This window comes from Podarcis melisellensis (genome assembly GCF_964234715.1).
Source record: "Podarcis melisellensis genome assembly, chromosome: 13".
Taxonomy (NCBI): domain Eukaryota; kingdom Metazoa; phylum Chordata; class Lepidosauria; order Squamata; family Lacertidae; genus Podarcis; species Podarcis melisellensis.
In genome coordinates this window covers 31,817,418-31,836,863 of record NC_138545.1, presented here as the reverse complement: position 1 = coordinate 31,836,863, position 19,446 = coordinate 31,817,418, and the positions used below count along the sequence as shown (strand labels likewise).

Sequence of the window (19,446 nt, the reverse complement as noted above, 5' to 3'; positions counted from 1 at the left end):
CAACCTAAATATAGGAGGGGCTTGGACAGTGTTGGCAGGAAGAGAATGGCGAGGCTAAGGAATTCAGAAAATGTTGAGACTACAGGCCGAAGAGGTGGAGAAATAGTGGGCTGAATTTCACATCTAACATGTGGCACTGGCCAAATGTTTCTAATTTATATCAGAATTATTTTGAAAGGGTCAACAAGCATATAAGCAAGAACAGTTTTACGGTTTACTTAGTTTTCATAAGTGCTTGGTCAAACACTTTATAAAGGCTTGCCACTTGTCTTGCATTTCTCTATGTGGTCATGCTCCGCACTAGGGGAAACTTTACTCTCACTTGGTGTTGCATAGATCTTGGATAAAAAATGAAACAGAACCAGGGGAGGTTTTTTTAAAAAACGGGAGAAGCACAAGCAGCACAACAGAAATTATGTAAAGGTAGATTATTACAGTTTGGATTTCTATAGGACCTACCTCCACTGGTTCCTCGCCCTCAACTGGAGCTCTTGAAAAGCACTGCAAAAGATAGGAAACAAAATTACTACAAAATAAAAATATGTGGACTCTTGTAGGCACATAGTGTACTCTAAATAAAACTTAGCTCTAGATTTATTAAGCATGCCTATAGCTCCTTGATTATTACTACACACACAAACACACACACACACACACACACACACACACAAATACAGCATGGCAAATTTCCCAGAGCCCCTGTAGGCAGCAGGCAGATGGAGTTTGGCCTTGTGAATACTTCCCATTGCAAGCTGAGCTCCCTTTCTCTCTGCAAAAGTCAGGGCAAGCTAACCCTGCTACACTTTTTCATGAGGCCAAGTTATAGCTACCTATCACTTTAGGGGGGGCTTCAAAAAATCATACTATTAACATAATGAAAAGATGGCCCTGTATAACTAACACTGTGTGCTGCTTTAAGAAAAGTGGCATATAAATGAAGCAATAAAAAGGTAAAGGTACCCCTGCCCGTACGGGCCAGTCTTGCCAGACTCTGGGGTTGTGCGCCCATCTCACTTAAAAGGCCGGGGGCCAGCGCTGTCCGAAGACACTTCCGGGTCACGTGGCCAGCGTGACATCGCTGCTCTGGCAAGCCAGAGCTGCACACGGAAACGCCGTTTACCTTCCCGCTAGAAAGCGGTCCCTATTTATCTACTTGCACCCGAGGGTGCTTTCGAACTGCTAGGTTGGCAGGCACTGGGACCGAGCAGCGGGAGCGCACCCCGCCGCGGGGATTCGAACCGCCGACCTTTCGATCGGCAAGCCCTAGGCGCTGAGGCTTTAACCCACAGCGCCACCCGCGTCCCTTCATGAAGCAATAGCAGCCATGAAAACTCTATCAGCCCCACGTCATTTCTATGCTAGAACTGTGAAATCATTAAATGGGAAGGGACTGGAAGTCATCTGCTCATCCATCAGCAAGTTATTCTCCTACCAGCCATTTAGAAGATCAACCATGCAGTAGAGGTAACAGCCCATTACAAGGCTTCAAGCCGAGAACATGTGTTAGCACTGAAAAAGGAACCTGAGGAACAAACATCTCCATACGTCTCGTGCAAACAAATCAAACCACACAGTGCAGGCAGTAGGCAAATGTCCAGGGTGTCTAGAGTTCTATTTTCCCCCTACAATTCTGCACTCTGGTAAAGAACTACAGTTTATTCATCCTAGATACCTGATCTGAAGGAAGTGCTTATCCCACACAGGGAGCCAAGTATTCTCATGGTGTAAACTGGGCTATTTCTATTGCCCTTTGCTTCACTGTATTGAACAACAACATAAATTCAAAACACACAGCCCAATAGATAAAAGAGTAATTGCTCCACAGCCCCACTGTCCTGGGGAAATAAACAAAGGGATGCCCTCTTTTAAATGCTAAGTTAGCAATATGGGGTGGGGTGGGGTAGGGAGATTGATTATCACATATATAGAGAGATAGCAAAAGCTGTATCAGTTGAATTTGAGCCTGCCATGCAGCAAAATCTCAACACGAAAGCAACTATGCGAAATCCGTATCAAGTGCACTTCATAATGAATTAGCAACAAAAGCTGTAAACTGCCCATTTAACAACAGGGGGGATCAACTCAGCGGCCAGCTGGTATAAAAGCCCCTCTACTTTAGAGCTTGATATCTGCTCTAGAGAGAAATGTGCTGTAAGAATTGTCAGTATAGTGCAGTGGAACACTTAGGATTCCTGCGCAAAACTCTGTTCTGCCAAGCAAACCGCCCGCCACTATGACAGAACGGAGGAAGTGCCCATATTTGGGGCGGGGGGGGCGAGCACCATTCATCCATGTGTGCTCTGCTTTACATGAAAATGCAATTGGACTGTAACTAGGGATAGAATTCCAGGCACCCCAGAAGAGACTGTCCTAGTATGGTGATGACCTTTAAAGTCCTAAACGGCCTCGGTCCAGTATACCTGAAGGAGCATCTCCACCTCCATCATTCTGCCCAGACCCTGAGGTCCAGCGCCGAGGGCCTTCTGGCGGTTCCCTCGCTACAAGAAGCCAAGTTACAGGGAACCAGGCAGAGGGCCTTCTCGGTAGTGGCACCCGCCCTGTGGAACACCCTCCCACCAGATGCCAAAGAGAAAAATAACTACCAAACTTTTAGAAAACATCTGAAGGCAGCCCTGTTTAGGGAAGCTTTTAATGTTTAATAGGTTATTGTATTTTAGTGTTCTGTTGGAAGCCGCCCAGAGTGGCTGGGGAAACCCAGCGAGATGGGCGGGGTATAAATAATAAATTTATTATTGTTATTATTATTCCTTTGTTCTATATCACTAAACAATAAGAGATGCAGAGACCAAAGCAAATCCCCAGTGTCTTCATTCACTTCTGCTTCTGTTTGTTTGTCATGCAAGATGCAGCAAAGAGTAGACAACATACCCATCGAACTATTGATAGTTATTTATTTTTATCATACCCACACATTTATACATATCTATAACCTATACATGATTAGTCATATTTGCATCTTGTCCCTCCCTCAAGTGAACTCAAAAGGGGTGCACATGGGTAGATGTCAACTGATACCTCACCTTATCAGTACAACAATCCTGTCCAGTAGGTTAGCTTGAGAGATTGTTCCACATTTCAGCTATGCTAGCGTGCGTCATCCCAGTAAGATAACCAGATATAGTGCCAATCAGTTGTTTGGGATGGGAAGCTCACAGCTGAGACATGAACTGGGCTTCGACATCAAAGCCCAACCGCTCTAGCCTTAACTCCACACTGCTTCTCAATGTAGGAAGGAACCTTCTGTGAAGGTACACTGCAGTAGTAGCTTACAGAGAGCTAATAGGTGAAGGTGATTCACAAAGAGGCAGTCAAGTCGAATACAGCAGAGGAAACTTCCAAGGTCACCATGCAATCTGGCCTGAGGCAAAATCCATTCCTTACTGCGAATCTATCAAGAGCTGAACCAATCCACAGAACAGAAGTGTCATTTTCTTTCAGCAGGGGTCAGCAACCTTTTTCAGCCATCCACCTTCCCTCAGACCATGAGGTGGGCCGGACTATATTTGGGGAGGGGGGTGAACGAATTCCTATGTCCCGCAAATAACCCAGAGATGCATTTTAAATAAAAGCACACATTCTACTCATGTAAAAACACACTGATTCCCAGACCGTCTGCAGGCCAGATTGAGAAGGGGATTGGGCCGCATCCGGCCCACAGGTCTTAGGTTGCCTACCGCTGTCTTACAGCCTAAACATGTCTCAAGAGGCTGCTGCAAAGTTGAATACAACTTATTCACAGAAAAGTACAATAGAAATACATAATAATCACTTTAACGCCAAACACACGCAACAGAATTAACCCAATAAATTAGTTCTTGTAGTCTGGACACAATTATTTTAGCTGTACTGTATTAGTTATACTCTGCTAAATAGATTGACTACTGCAATTAACTGCACACAGGACTGCCTGCCATTAAAAGCTGTTCAGAAACTGCTGTTGTTTCAGAATAGTTACTAGATTGCCAATTACAAATGAATATATTATTCCAGTCCTTAGCTGCAGTCTGCTTCCAAGTGTAATTCAAGGTCTGGTGATTTCCCTTAACTCAGTTTTGTAAATAACCCAACGAAGGTTTTTTTTGCCAGGCATCTAAACTAGATAGTGATGGTGCCAAGCATGCCTCCCTGGGGAAAGCATTCTAGAAGAGCCACAACTGCAAAAGGCCCATTCTCATGTCACCAGGAGGCACACAGAGAAGAGCCTCAGATGCTGAACACAGGGTCTGGGTTGGTTCATGTGAGAAGAGGCAGTCCTTGAGGTACTGAGATCCTGAGATGCGTAAAAAGGTCAAAAACAGCCATTAGAATTGAGCATGGAAACTAACTGCTAACCAGTGTAGTCTTGGAAATAACCCAACAAAAATTACTAGCCAGCAAACTCTTTTACTAGCCTGCAATAAAGACTAGCGTGTTGCATTTCCATGCTGGCCATGGAATACGGGAAGTCCTAGTCTCCATGGAAAAGCAGGCTTCTAGCTTCTTAACATATTAATAATAATGAAGCCTTCAATGAAATGGTCAGCAGGATGGTCAAAATGATCCATCTCTTCTTCACCAGCCCTCTGTATTTCCACGCTGATCTCATAGAAAAGGACTTCCCTTCTTTCACAGCTGGCAAAGAAACCAAGCAGGGTATAAAAAGTGGGATGGAGCAATTTGTCTCTCGTCCACTAGCTCCCTTACTCACCTGCATAGAATTTCTGGTCGCCTAGCGCTGTGGGTTAAACCACAGAGCCTAGGACTTGCCGATCAGAAGGTCGGTGGTTCGAATCCCCGCAACGGGGTGAGCTCCCGTTGCTCGGATCCTGCTCCTGCCAACCTAGCAGTGCAAAAGCACGTCAAAGTGCAAGTAGATAAATAGGTACCGCTCCGGCGGGAAGGTAAACAGCATTTCCGTGCGCTGCTCTGGTTTGCCAGAAGCGGCTTAGTCATGCTGGCCACATGACCCGGAAGCTGTACGCCGGCTCCTTCAACCAATAAAGCGAGATGAGCGCCGCAACCCCAGAGTCGGTCACAACTGGACCTAATGGTCAGGGTCTTTTATGGCTCAAATGCAAAACTGTTTTACAACCTTGCATATTTTGGGACCTAGGTGCCTGAAGTAATGCTGGTCCCTGGTTCAACCTGTCCATGTATTGAGGTGACTTTTGGAGACTCTCACCACCAGGCATCTCCACCATCTGAGATAAGTGGCAGACACCCTTTTCAATTGTGGTGCCTCATTTATCATAGGATTATCTCCCCAAAATTATTATGTTTTCTGCACCAGGCAAAGTTATTTTTATTTGTCCTTCTAAACTGACATTTATTTCAATGTGTTGTAATTTATAAGTTTGTTTTGAGTTTTGTATTTAAGTAAATAAATATTAGATACATAGCTGAGAAAATCTCTTACATGTTGTGTGTGTTTTTCAGATTTTAAACTTGTTTTGTTTGCATGTAAGCCACTCTGGGAGCCTTTTTTGCAGAGTACAAATGCTCTAAATTAAATAAATTCAATATATATTATTACAGCGGATGAAATGTGGTGCAGTGCTCTCAACACTCACATACAGAAGTTGTCTAACAGAAAAGAAATTTTGTAAGGACACTGAGAAAGTTATGCATTTCAGAGAAAATTTCTGTTCAGCTAGTTTCGTCAGTAAAGTTGTGAGCGGTTCAATATGATGCACATGGTTTAAACATTTGATTCACCAGTGGAGTCATCTCATGATTATGGCACAGAAAACGTCTACGTGCACCATGACAACCATTCCACCAGAAAAACAGCTCTACTACAGAGGGAATTTGGGCTTCTTGAATTAGGACCTTGGCTCTCAGACCCCCAACCCCACATTTTCTCCAGAAGGCAATGCTATCGGAATCAACAACCTGTGGCAAACATGGAGCGATACATGGCAGCAGATAGCCCAGGCACCAATGACATTGCTTTGAAACTGTGTGCAGCAACGTTCGGGAAGCGGCAGGGAGGGGAAACTGCATGGCAGATTTATTGCTTCTTCTGCTAGAAAGTAAACACTCCCCTCCACCTCCAGCACATGCTGTTTACAGCTCAGCAGGGAAAGCAAAAAAGCAAAATAGACCACTTAAACTAACACAGCCCTGGGTAGTCGTGGTCATCCATGTGAAGTGCCTGTGTTAAAGGCAGGCTAGTTGCCATATAGGTAGGGTTGGTTAAATAAGAATAAAAAAGCAAACCAATACTGTATACCCAGGATTTTATTTTGAATCGGAGCTTAGCCTGGACACCTATTTTCATGGCAGTTGTGAGCAAGATAATACTTCTGAGCATACGCAGAGTGCTTTGCTGTCGCTCTGAAAGGATAAGGAAGGAGGACCTGCAGGGCAGGCGGTACAATTTTAACTCGGGTTCAAGTTCCTAGCACCTCTTATATAGCAATGAAACACAGGAAAGCTACCTTGCAGAAGCAATGGAAAGGCATTCCCTGCACCTCTCTCTCTCTCTCCTCAAGCTGCCACTCATATATGCAGGATCTGATGCACGCGTAACTTTTTAATACTATCCTTGCCCTTAGTGCCATTTCTTAATAGCCGCTGGTAGCAAAATGCCCTGCAGTCCTTATCTTCTTCGCAACACAAACACACCCACCCACTGCCGCGGGGAGAGGAGGGGGTGGGGTGGGGGTTTCAACAACGGCACGTGTCACATGGCCGCAAATATTTATTTACCGAAATGTATTTACCCCACAAGGAGAGGCTGGGGTGTTGATCCCATGTGCCATCCCACATTACAACAACACGCGCATCTGAACGGACGCCATCCAGCGCGCTCACAAACACGGCCGGGGACACGGGTTCACGGCGCGCGCGTTTATTCGCAGTTCCACGGGGTACACGTGACACGCTTTGCATGTCCCTGCTTAAACACAAACACAATGTAACAATAATAATAATTTTATTATTCATACCCCGCCAGCCACTCTGGGCGGCTTCCAGCACATATAAAAAGCACAACGAAATGCCGAGCATTAAAAAAAACTTCCCGATGCAAGCCTGCCTAATCTAAACAACCCATAATATGTGTGTGGAACTGTACAAAACGGCGGTTCCCAGGAGCTTTTAACTCCAAAAAAGAAACACCCGTCACACGTCACCTCTCTCCCCACCACCCGCGTAAAGAGGGGGGGAGTGAACGTGTGAAACGGGCGGCGTGCGCGTGTGTTTCGCACACGCTTCCTTCCTGCCCCGGTGGCCCCTTTCCCTCAGTTCCTTACCTGGGCCGCCGCGGCCCAGCCCGGCTCGGCTTCCCAGGCTCGCTGCTGCTGTGCGCGCAAAGTCCCCTCGTCTCCTTCCTCCCTTTCCGTGCGTCGACTCCGGGCCTTCGCTCGGCCCCGCACAGCCCTGCCAGCCCCGTCACAGCCCCAGCTCCAGCCACAGCCCTTCCTGCCTCGGCGGGGGCCCGCCTCCTGCGCTCCGTCCCTCGCTCGCTCCTCGCCAGACCCGCCTTCCTTCCCGCCCGAAAGCGGGGGCAGGCGCCGCGGAGCTGCCTGGCGAAACGCCCCTCAGCCTTCCCCAACCCCTCCCGCCGCGTTATGTACAGAAGAAGAGCCTGGGGTCGCCTCTCCGCCGCCGCCGCCGCCTCGTCCCTCCCGCCAGAGGCGCGTGTCACCGTCACACATGCACACGGTTCTCCACAGAAGCGGGGCGCTCCTTCTCTGAGCTCCCTCAAAAGCGCGCCAAAAGCAACAACTATAAGTCGCCTTAGACCAGAGCAGCCCCTGCGCTATGAGCATGCAGTTTGGCCTGCGGGTCCAGAGGCGAGGCGACCCTTGTGTACTGTCCTCCACTCTCCCCCTAAATCCTCAAAAATGAATTGAAAAGCATTAATGCGGTGAGGTAGAAGCTTGCCCCGGTAATGTTCTTCTTTCAGGAGGGAGGTATTATCTCCCCCCCACAAAAAAAAGCTCAACAAGCTTTTGGGAGATCTCCCAAAACAAGCTCAACAACTTTTTGCTCCCCCCTTTAACAAAAATCCTGGCTACGCCCATGCTCTCCTCACAGACACACAAGAGTCTATGCCAGTTATTGCACCTTCCACCCCTCTGCAATTACAGTATCTAAAGTGGTTTTTCATTGCAAGACACAACAGAGCAACTGCCACAAAATGTTGTGGCTCTTCTTCCGCCCTCTTTCCCTCCTCTCTCCCTCGCTGCTCCCTGTAAGCTGGAATTCCTACCCCAAACACTTGAGTGAAGATACCCTTACCCCCCTCTCCTTGTACAGCTTTCCTCAAAAGTGACATTTTCCATGAAGCCTTTGAAACAACATACAGACCCTTATTCTTCACCTGGAACCTATAACTTGGGCGAGTTTCCAGCTCTCAGCAAACCTAGCCAGCATAGCCAATGGTCAAGGATGATGGGAACTGTGATCGAACAATGGTTTGTGCATAATGCCAAGACAAACCATGGCTGAGCATGAATAAGTAGCCATGCAGGTGCTCAAAGACTGTTGTCACTGCTCATCTCCTGGTCTTGCTACTGCTGCACTACCCAAAGCTAAACAGTGGTTTGGTTTCATGTTCAAATCCAGGATTGTGGTTTGTGTCCCCTAAAACCATAAGCAGTAAGCCAAGAACAAGCATTGACTACAGCTCATGGTTTGAAAGAAACCACAAGCCTAGGTTCAGATGTACAGTAATGTTAAGCCAAACCATGGCTTGGCTTTGGCTAATAAAGTGGCAACAGAACAGCTGGCTGCAGTTTTTGCATTATCTGTGTACTTGTTCAAACTCAGCCATGGTTTCTGCTTAGCATTACATGCAAACTGTGCCACAGATTCCTCATCCTACTGTAAATGAACACTGGGACACATTTTTCTTGTATTTTTTTTCTTGTTTCTATGAATTGCCTCCCCTGTGGCAAATTTTAGCTTGTAAATTCCTGTCATCAGGGACTGCCTAGTTACTCTGTTGAAACATTACACATGGTACCATTATTAATAACAACAAACTGGGGACATGGGCACACACCTCAGACTTGCCTTTAAATCCTACAGCTCTACCCCCCCCCCAATTCTCTTCCTGGTTTATGTTATTGCCTGAGTATAAAAAACCTCTAATGTGTTACAATTTATAATTGTAAATAAAATTTAAAATATCATTAAGCTATCAAAAATAAAAAGCATAAAAACAAAACCAATAAACAAATAGCAGAAAGTGTGGGTGGTAGTACAGACTCTGCTTCTGAAAAGAAAGGTAAGGAAGGAAGGAAGCAGATTGTCAATTCAGAATCTTCATTCTCAAGTGTCAAGTTTCTTGGGCTTTCTTCAGAACTAGAAATTATGCTTCTGCATAAGCCATAAATTACAACAAAGACATCTCCATCTCTATAAAGTTTTTGCAAATATTGGTGAAATGGCAAATATGGGCTAATCTATTACCTTTGCACCATTTTTGCAATGAAAATTGCAATGAAAATTTCCTACTACATCCTAACTGGAGCTCACTCTTCACTAGATTCATTACACACACACAAACAAACAAACAAACAAACAAACACACAAATGGCAAAAATGTTTTTACTAACCTATGTGCTTCAGGTGTGGGTGCTTCAGGTATTTTCATGGAGAAAATAGTGCAAGGGTAAAAGGTTTAACACTAAGGCAGAACTTTTCAAAGTTTTCAAGTTGGTGACACACTTTTTAGATATGCATCATTTCACGGCACACTAATTCAGTTTTACTAGCAAACTGGAGGTTAAACTAACCCCTTTCCAGCACTGGGAGAAGCATGTGGAGGGTTTGCATTACAAACCTACACACTGCAGCCGACACATTAACGTGTCATGACACACAGTTTGGAAAGCTCTGCATTAAAGTCTAATTCAGTTCCCCATTAGAAAAAAAAGTGTGAAAGCTCTTCTGTAACATATACTTTAGCCTTAACTTGCAGTTTCCTTATCCTTCCCCCTGCATCCCATAACCCACTTTACTTCGGAAAGGGGGCTTGGGAATGAACACTTTGCCACACTCCGGGGTTTCCCCCTTCTCAAGTCAGGAAGGAGCAACCTTATATATGCCTGCTGTCTCCCACACCTAACTTAATCGTTCTCCAACCCTTTAGCACAGGAGTTGGGAACCTCTGGCCCTCCAGATGTTGTTGGACTCCAACTCACATCAGCCACAGTCAGCAAGATCAGGGATTACGAGATAATCAGTCATCCACCTGAATAGGAACATGAGGGTATCTCTGGTTCCTATTGTTACACAAACTCTTCCAGAACCCGAACAAATTATCCTAATACAGAAACCCTCCTTCAGTGAACATTTCACGTTATTCTCCCCACCCCATCTGTAAAAAAGAATTCATCCCATGTTGGGTCACCTCATATCTTGGCCAATTTCCACATGCAGCATTGGCTATGTGCATATTAGTGGCTTAGAACTCAGAAAAGTCATTTCGCCCTCTGCTGCGCTTCAAGGCACATTTGCATGTTGCTACACACACCCCAGATGGTGCATTACTTTGGTTTCCATAGGCCTGCAACCCATGGCTATCTCAAATGTACACACCTTAGTTTTTAACCACAAAGTGAATGTGAACTGAAACTGGATGGAAGCTGCTTTGAGGGGAAAAGGATCAAACAGCAATATTTCAGGCTCTCCAAGTGTCCCTATTTTTCAGAGATGTCCCTGATTTAGAGAAGCCACCCAGGGTTCTGATTTGATCCTGGAATGTCCCACTTTTTTTTAGGATGTCCCTATTTTAATTGGAGAAATGTTGGAGGGTATGGAGTTAACCAACCCCTGAGTCGTCTGAAGGCAATCCTGTATAGGGAAGCTTTTTTAAAAATGATGCTTAATGTTTTATTGTGGGTTTTTTAAAATAAATGTTTGAAGCTGCCCAGAGTGGCTGGGGCAACCTAGTAAGATGCTGTAGGGGTATAAATAGTAAAATTATCATTATGGAATGGGACAGAGAAATCTTGGAGGGTATGATATTTCTTGAGACAATACAGAATAGATATGGATTGTGGCTAATGTTATGTGTGCATAGATTCAAACAGCAGCAGAGGGAGCACTGTGGAGCTGGCGTAAACAGTAATATGTACACAGCCATAGAATCCTCTACCCCCCCCCATTTTTTTCAAATCTACATAGCAGATTCTCTTCTCTTCTCACACACACCAGTTTCTCAGGCTTTGTGTACCTCCTTCAAACTTTTATTGTAAATGTCATTACAATGATTGTGGCACCCTGGTTTTTCTGGATGACTCCTTTGAGAAGGAGATGGTTGACCAAAGAACCCCACCCTCCCATTCAACAAAGTGTCCTGCTAGCAAGTCTTTTTGGCTTCATACACACTGCACATCTGAAGCACATTCCAAGCATATGACTTTCCCCAAAGAATCCTGGGAACTGTGGTTTATTAAGAGTGCTAAGAACTATAGCTCTGTCAGAGGGTAAATTACAGTTCCCAGGACTCTTGGGGTGGGGGATTTACAGTCTAAATGTATGATGTGTATGCAACCCATGTAACAGTCATCACACCACTCTTCAACTTCTGGCAATATTTATTTCAATAGCGGATGCTATTTTAAGAGCACTCAGGTGAATACCATATTTTTCCGTGTATAAGACGCCCCCATGTATAAGACGACCCTTTTTTTAAAACCCAAAATTAAGAAATTACCGGTAAGTTGTTTAGCTTCCGCCAATCGCTCACCCACCTGCCCACCACTGCTGATCACTTGCCACAGTCACTGCCAATCGCACATCTCGCCACAGCCACCAATCACCCACCCAATTGCCGCTGCCAATCTCCTGCTTGCTGCTATTAATCACACATCCCCCTCTGCATTCACTATCCGTGTATAAGACAACACCCAATTCTTGCCTCTTTTTTTTAAAGCAAAAAGCATTGTCTTATACACAGAAAAATACGGTAAATGGGTAGTGGTGCTGTCATCCAAATCACCAATATGCCACCACACTAATGGTCTATCAAGCAGAACTGCCTCCACAAGCAGTCAACTTGCTCAAATACAGGAACTGAGCCCAAACCACCCCAACTTCAGTTACCAGTACAAATTGTCTCTTAACACACACCTTATTCATTTGGCACTGGCCCCTTCTTTCACCCATAGGCCCCCTTTGAATCCTCTCATCCTTGCCTCCTATGCATTATAAGCCAAGCCAACCATCTGCTATTCTGTTTCACTGCACCCAGATTGCTTGCAGACGACCTATTTAGAATCATCCTGATTTGTTTGTGCAACGTTTGCAGGGAGATTAAACAATGTTGGCTACATAATGAGCATTATTTATTCTTTGTTTGTGGGGAGGTTATATGATGTGGCGAACAAGCTTTCCCCCAAACCTTTTAGTGCATGTTTCTGTCACTTCCCTTATTATAAAAAAAGCCTGTAGCTGTGTGCATATATTGCTGACTTAAAATTCACCTAGTTCATTCTTTTTCTCATTTTGAATCGAAGCTGGTTTGCAAGGGAAATGCACCAATGCATAGTACTTCATAAGAAACAGCAGGGCAGATGCAGGATAGATACAGACTGTTGCTAATGTCATGTGTACACCACTTTCCAAATCTGTAGTGGGAGCACACTGGATGCAAGAGTAAACAGGAGTGTGTACACAGCCTGATTGTTTTGGGAAGTGGGTTCAGTGTGCAAGAGTTTCAAACCAATTGTGCAATCTGAATTGTCTCTATTTGCAGCATTCAAATGGCATATTCCTCAAAAAGCAGGGGAGGGAGAAGTCTTCCAATTTACCAACATTTGGAAAGGAAAAAGGAGAGAAAAACATGCAATAAAAGAAAACAGAGATATATAATTAAGCAGGGATTATAGAAGGGCAGAAAGCAGGCAGACAGAAGAACCCCTGCAGCGTCTTCCAGCCAGCTTAATAAAACAAAACAGGAGCACTCACCTCCCTGGTATTACTGCATTGCTTTCCAGCTCTATTGGTCTTGAAGCCCTTTTACCAGCATGATTGCTTCTTCTGCTTCCTTGCTCTCACAGTAGGTTGGGTACTTGTACAGTAACCCACTCACAGGGATGCATCAGCTCCTGGTGCCTCCAGACTGTCCATATTTTGCAGGAGAGATTCAAGTGCATACGTTAACTTTTAGTTTACACAGCTAAAGTGGATTAAAGAGCTTTGTACATACAAAACCAATAAATACGGACTTTTTGCAGTCTGGAAATGGGGGGAAAGTCATTGAAAAGTGTTCAATAAATTAGCAACAGGAAGATGTATAAACACCCCATGAGTAAATCAGGATGAATGTTCATTGTCTTATAACATTCATTGTCTTATATATGGGCACAACAGAAGTAATAATGCTCAATAAAGACCTGATGTAATCTAACCTCCCTACAAGCAAATCAGGATGAATGTTCGTGGGCATGCACATGAAAGCTCATACTAAGAACAAACTTAGTTGGTCTCTAAGGTGCTACTGGACGATATATTTATTTCTACTGCTCAATAAACAGGTCTTCTGTAGGGGTCCTAAAATACTGAAGATACATTGGGGGGGGGGACTCTGCCAAGCTCTCAGAGCAGTAAAACCAGTTCTGCAGCCTCATCCTGCCCTGCAAGTGGATGATGTGAGCTATGTTGGAGAGAGAGGTTTGGAGGAGAGAGTCTTACTCTCTAGTAGTAGCTGAGTTGGCACAATGGTGATTGCTCCAAGCACGCTTAAACTTGGTTAGATTTTGCATTTACCCTCGTCAAACTTTAAAAACCAGCCCAAACAAAAATACTTCAGCTAGAATCAATAGCAGACACTTAAGCTTTCCACAAATAAGCAACGATTTTACTCACAACATTCCAGAACTTACATCAAACAAGTCTCCATTCATTGGCAGTAAAACCAAGAAGTTAAAAGGTTCCAAAACAAGTAGTTGATTTCCTTGCAAAAGGATAATGCAATCTGTGGGTTAGCAAAGATGCAGGCTTCAAAATCTCCCTTTTGGAGAGATTCAGTTCACTTGGCTTTTCTTGCAGCTGGGAGTCATTGGCCATGTAGCTCCTTCCTGAGAAAAATGAGGGAGCAGAGGCTGCTAGGAGCCTGCTCAACCACACCCACTGGTATATGACCTCAGGGCTCCGGTTAACCCTTTTAATGCACGTAAGTGTGAGTCAGTAACCGTATACAGTGGTACCTCGGGTTAAGAACTTAATTCGTTCTGGAGGTCTGTTCTTAACCTGAAACTGTTCTTAACCTGAAGCACCACTTTAGCTAATGGGGCTTCCCACTGCCGCCACACCGCTGCTGCATGATTTCTGTTCTCATCCTGAAGCTAAGTTCTTAACCCGAGGTATTATTTCTGGGTTAGTGGAGTCTGTAACCTGAAGCGTCTGTAACCCGAGGTACCACTGTACAGTATTACAACAAGATGACTACCAAGAGACCCAGAGGTGAGCTACTGCCTCAATCTCCCTTGATTAGTTTTCACAGTAGTCTTTACCCATGCTGTAGTAATGCTTTTAGCCTCATCCTGTGCAAATTTATTGCTGCTGCTGTGAAAGTCTATTTATGTACCCATTACAGCCCAAAGAGCCACCAAAGCAGGGAACAGCAATTAAAACACAGCCTCATCCATTACAACATTTGACTGGCCATATGGATCATTGCTATTCCATTCCACTGTTGCACAACCCTCAGATAATCCAAATGACATTCAAATAGCAGGAGCCAGCCAGACTTCCCTTAGCTCCCTTACCCAAAGTGTCACACGCCACCAGAAAGCTGTACACTTCAGTGGAAGCACAGCGAGCTCTTGTGTTAAAGGCAAGTGCTTTTACATTCTCAGCTTTGGGCCAGGGATAATTTGAGTTAAGAGCTCAGGCTTGGAACATGTACTTAATGCCTGGATTCAGCTACTATATGGGATAAATGAAGTGATAATGAAAAGAGTGGTCTTTTGCACATCTCCCATTTCCTGCACAATTTGCTTTCTCCAAATTTGAGCTCCCTGGATTTTTGTGTTCATTGACACTGTGCTTGCTTGGAGTTTGCTATGGCCTTGCACTTTTCACAGGCACGAAATACCATGCTTCTAAAAGCATTTGTTCCAGATATCAGCAACAGCCAGGTTTATTGCCAGTTTCTATTTTACTTCCACATGCCTCTTTATATTATCAGATTTGTTAGCTGCTGAGATTAGTTTGCTTATTTGAAGGATACAGATTAGAGGTTTAGGAAAACTAGAAGGAAAGGTTTTCTGTAGTGCTCTTGGTTCTTTCTTTCTTTCTTTCTTTCTTTCTTTCTTTCTTTCTTTCTTTCTTTCGGAACTTAAGCACTGCTTTGCAAACCAAAAAAAAGGGGGGGGGGAGTCTTCACAGAGCAGCTTGCAACAATAAACCCGCCAGAGATACAATCAAAAACCGTAAAAATTAAGTATTGCAAGAAATGCAATAATAAAATATTATAAAACAGATAAAATCATTTTAATTGAAAACTGCCAACAAATTCCTAGAAGTGAGCAGGTTCATGCTTGGTGAAAGACCTGCAGCAATATATTTTCCCCCCTTTCTTTTCTAGAACATAATTAAAAGTACAGATTGTCGGTGTTTGTCTGATTTCGAAGTGAAACATGTTCCACAGTGCTGGCACTGCTACACTAAAGGCTATGTTCCAAACAGCCACTGGCATATCATGTGGGAAAGACAAGGCAGCCTTCTCCCACAGATGACCGTAGCAGCTTGGCAAAGATGTGGAGAATGTGATTCCTTAGATACCCCGGTACCAAATTGTTTAGGGCTTTGTATGCTAACAGCAGACGCCTGGTGGTATTCAACTAAGTTTCTGAGCAGGCCTATTGAAATTAACAGGCCTTAGTCATGTCCATTAATTCAAATGGATCTACTCCACGTAAAACTTAGCCGAATGCCACCCACTTAACTTGGCTCAGGATCATATTGGTACGACTGTAGTATATAAAGGGAGGTTGCCATCATTTGTGGAGCCTCCTTAAGGCACACAGAGTTGTTTTGAGCAAGAAGAAAAGGCACCTACACTTTCTATAACAAAATCAAGGCCCTACTTAAGACTCTGTACCAAAATCTTGTTAATGCTGAAGGAACCCAAAGCATAGGGCAGTTAGCTGATGAACTACATTTTCAAGAATTCAAGTTTCAAATTCTTCCTGCACTCCCTGTTTCTGATATATTGGTTTCTGGTTGAGAACAGGGTAAGCACCAGATGTTTCATGGCTGCAGAATGTGTCACTTGTCAGAACTATGCAATAATTTGGTTTGTTATACTGTAGTCGGATGGCTTGTGTATCAGTTTCTCTCCAACTTGCAAGACAAGGAGTCCTTCTAAGAAATATAACGCCCACAACAGACATAGCTAGGGGGAAGAGGCTTACTCATCTGTAGAACTCACTGCTGTAAGGTTTCCCATTTTAACAAGTTAAAATAATTATCAGTTTTGGGAAAGTACTCAGTGGCAAACATTGCAATAACTTATAACGGTAACTAATGCTTATGCTGCCAGGATTATGCAGATGAATAATGAAGACAAATACTTCTGTTCTCCCTGAGATCAGCAAGCTGCTTTCCTTCTGCCCATGGCGATAACTTCAAGATTTAATCTCCGCCAGGATCACTAGAGTTCACCCCTATTTTCAGTACTAGAGTTCAGCTCTGGAATAAAGTCAAAGGCTTTATTACTTAGCCAAGAGCCATCAACTGTACACACACACACACCAAACGCACACCAAGAACCTTGAAAGCACATCACACCCAGCCTTCTACAGTTCAACATTACTAACAGCCAATAGCTCATTGCAAAAAGGAAACATACAGTACAGTATTCCTATATAAATTTGTAATTTGACTCGGTACTTCTAACTCAAAACCGGCAGACAGCTTTTTCTCTTTTCTTCTTCCCCAGCTTTCATTGCTCTAAACTGTATCAGCAATCAACCATATGGGATCTGGCTGACCACTTTTTAATAGATAGGATGGCAGCTAGGAAACTGGCTAGATCCAGTGGGTCTGAATGGTCAGTAGGAAGGCCAATATATCCTCTTCTCTCCAATCCATTTTGTTCTCCAGACCCATTACTATATAATGTTCTGTTTTGGGTGGCTATGCAGACTGCACTGTAGCACCATGTGTCCTAACATGTCCACATGAAAAACCCTATTTGCACCGACTCAGCAGTAAAACATTAAAAATGCCCCACTTGGGCACAAAGCATTAAAGCCCAGACCTGTGCCTAGAAGTCTGGCACAAAAGGAAGTCCTTAGGGACAACTTATGGAACAAGCGAAGTAATGGTGGAAAAAGTGCCTCTGAGTATGTGCAGAATGGTTTGCTATCACTCTTTAGTACCCATAAACAGCCCCACATGTTTGCACAGGGAGTGGAAAGGTTCCAAGTCAGTATGCTGTTGCTCCTTTGCTAGTGATGTCATAGGCCTTACCCAATAGTTGCCCAAGAGTCATGCCCCACCCTCTGTATACATAACAACTACCCAAACAGCTCTGGGGAAACATATATTTCCCCTGACACAAAATATTGCATGGGGAATATGTGCTATCCCTGCTACAGACGCACAGATAACGAGATGGGGGGGGTTTACGTTTTCCCCAGTAATCTTTTCTGTTGTGGGTCAGGACAAGGTGTCTTTGATAGGATGGGCTGCTCTTCTTGCCCTATCCTTGTTTAAAAATAGAAAGGGGATAATGAGAGAGCTATACAGTGGCACCTTGGGTTAAGAACTTAATTCGTTCTGGAGGTCCCTCCTTAGCCTGAAACTGTTATCAACCTGAGGTACCACTTTAGCGAATGGGACCTCCCGCTGCCGCTGCACGATTTCTGTTCTCAACCTGAAGGTACTATTTCTGGGTTAGCGGAGTCTGTAACCTGAAGTGTCTGTAACCTGAAGCGTCTGTAACCCGAGGTACCACTGTAGTCTTGTGAGCTTGCAGATGCTGCTGAACCACAACTCCCATTGCCTTTGACCATTGCCCATGCCTCTCCCTTGGGCCTTTTCAGTTGTGTTTCTACACCTGCAGAATGCTCTCCCCAGTGAGGTCCACCTGAGACCATTGTTGCCATCTTTTCAGGGCCAGGTAAAGACTTGCCTCCCCTGCACCTGATTTTGTTCTACATAGTTCGGTTGGTAGAGCCCAAGACTCTTAAATCTCAAAGCTGTGAGTTCGAGCCTCACGTTGGGCAAAAAGATTCCTGCAATGCAGGGGATTGGACTAGATGACCCCCAGGGTCCCTTCCAACTCTACAATTCTATGATTCTACTGTTCACGTGCTGCCAAGGCTTCCTGTGGGCTGTTATGAAGGGTGTTTGTGGGTGCTTGTTTGTTGTACATATTAATGTGGGTATGCATGGACATGTGTATGTGTTGTGTACGCATGTGTATTAATGACTTAAAGGCATATGAAAATATTAACATTTTACAGGAATCTTTCTATGGCATGATGTATTGATGTTTACGTTTTTAAATTTAAGTCAGCTGTGGAATTTTTAGGCAACAAGCAACTAATACTGTAAGTCTAGCAGGAGCAACACTGGATGGGCCCATACCGACCTTTGACCTTCCAGGAATTCCTGGACCATTATGGACTCTTTGAGGCCCTTAAACAAGTTCACGGCAATCCTTTTTGCAGTTTTCGTAGGTCCTCTTCTGCCTACCTCATGAAAGGGAAGCCAGGAGGGCTAATACTAATCAGCAGTCAAAGACACTTGCTGGAGAGAGAGGGAGAGAGAGAAATGACTAAGTATTTGCCTGGACTGGTGTTCTGTCATGGGGGTGTGATGCTGAAACTCTGAGCGATCCTTGCCCCCGCCCCACAAGGAGGCTTGAAAGAAAAAGTGTTGAAAGCACTTTGCAGACTGAGAGGTACTACCGAAATGATTAACAAACAGAAAGTTCTACTATTACTATTAGGAACGTTCAGAGAATGCGCCTTAGAACGTCTCTGAAAACCACAGCCGATAGAATGATAGGGTGAGCAGAATCATGAAAACGGTGGCTGCGTCTCTTGTCTCTGGAGAAAGAGAGGCAACAGGGGCTACATCAAGGCGGCAGCCAGTGCCTTTTCTCTTTCTGAAAGCAGCTTCCATGAATCCTGTGTGCTCTGACGCAGACTCTCCGCAGGAAACAATATTCAGAGCAGTTGCCTGCGCTTCAGTGCTTTTGGGCTCCCTCCAGGGAGTTTCCTCCTATACTTTCACTTTCAGTCGTAGCTGAGACTCCGGCGACAACCACTTCTGAGAATGCAGCACACTTTGGGTGGGACTGAAGTTGGGCTGCGCTCTATCCCTGCCAAGTGTATCAGTTACCCAATATCTGTGGCGTAACGTAACCCTTTTGTAACATGCATTGATCTAAAATTATGTTTTCATTGTTTTTTGTTTTTATTTTTTAAAGTTGACAAATCTGACAGAAGTGTTGTCATCTGAAGTTTT

At 44.4% G+C, this 19,446-nt stretch overlaps 1 protein-coding gene across 6 annotated transcripts in view; it reads right to left on the bottom strand.

Annotated features, from left to right (window-relative positions):
• The window catches only part of LOC309355092 (signal transducer and activator of transcription 5B), a 69,433-nt gene extending 55,389 nt beyond the window's left edge, over positions 1–14,044 (bottom strand). For 3 of the 6 annotated variants that reach the window (XM_081885590.1, XM_081885593.1, XM_081885592.1), the window contains exons 1-2: positions 7,257–7,453; positions 460–501 (exon numbers count right to left, since the gene is read on the bottom strand). The gene's annotated coding sequence lies outside the window, so the exon portion shown is untranslated. Of the gene's footprint in view, positions 1–459; positions 502–7,256; positions 7,454–13,844 lie in introns of those variants that run through there. The other 3 variants (XM_081885591.1, XM_081885594.1, XM_081885589.1) reach the window with 2 other exon arrangements.
• Between the last annotated feature and the right edge of the window lie 5,402 nt (positions 14,045–19,446).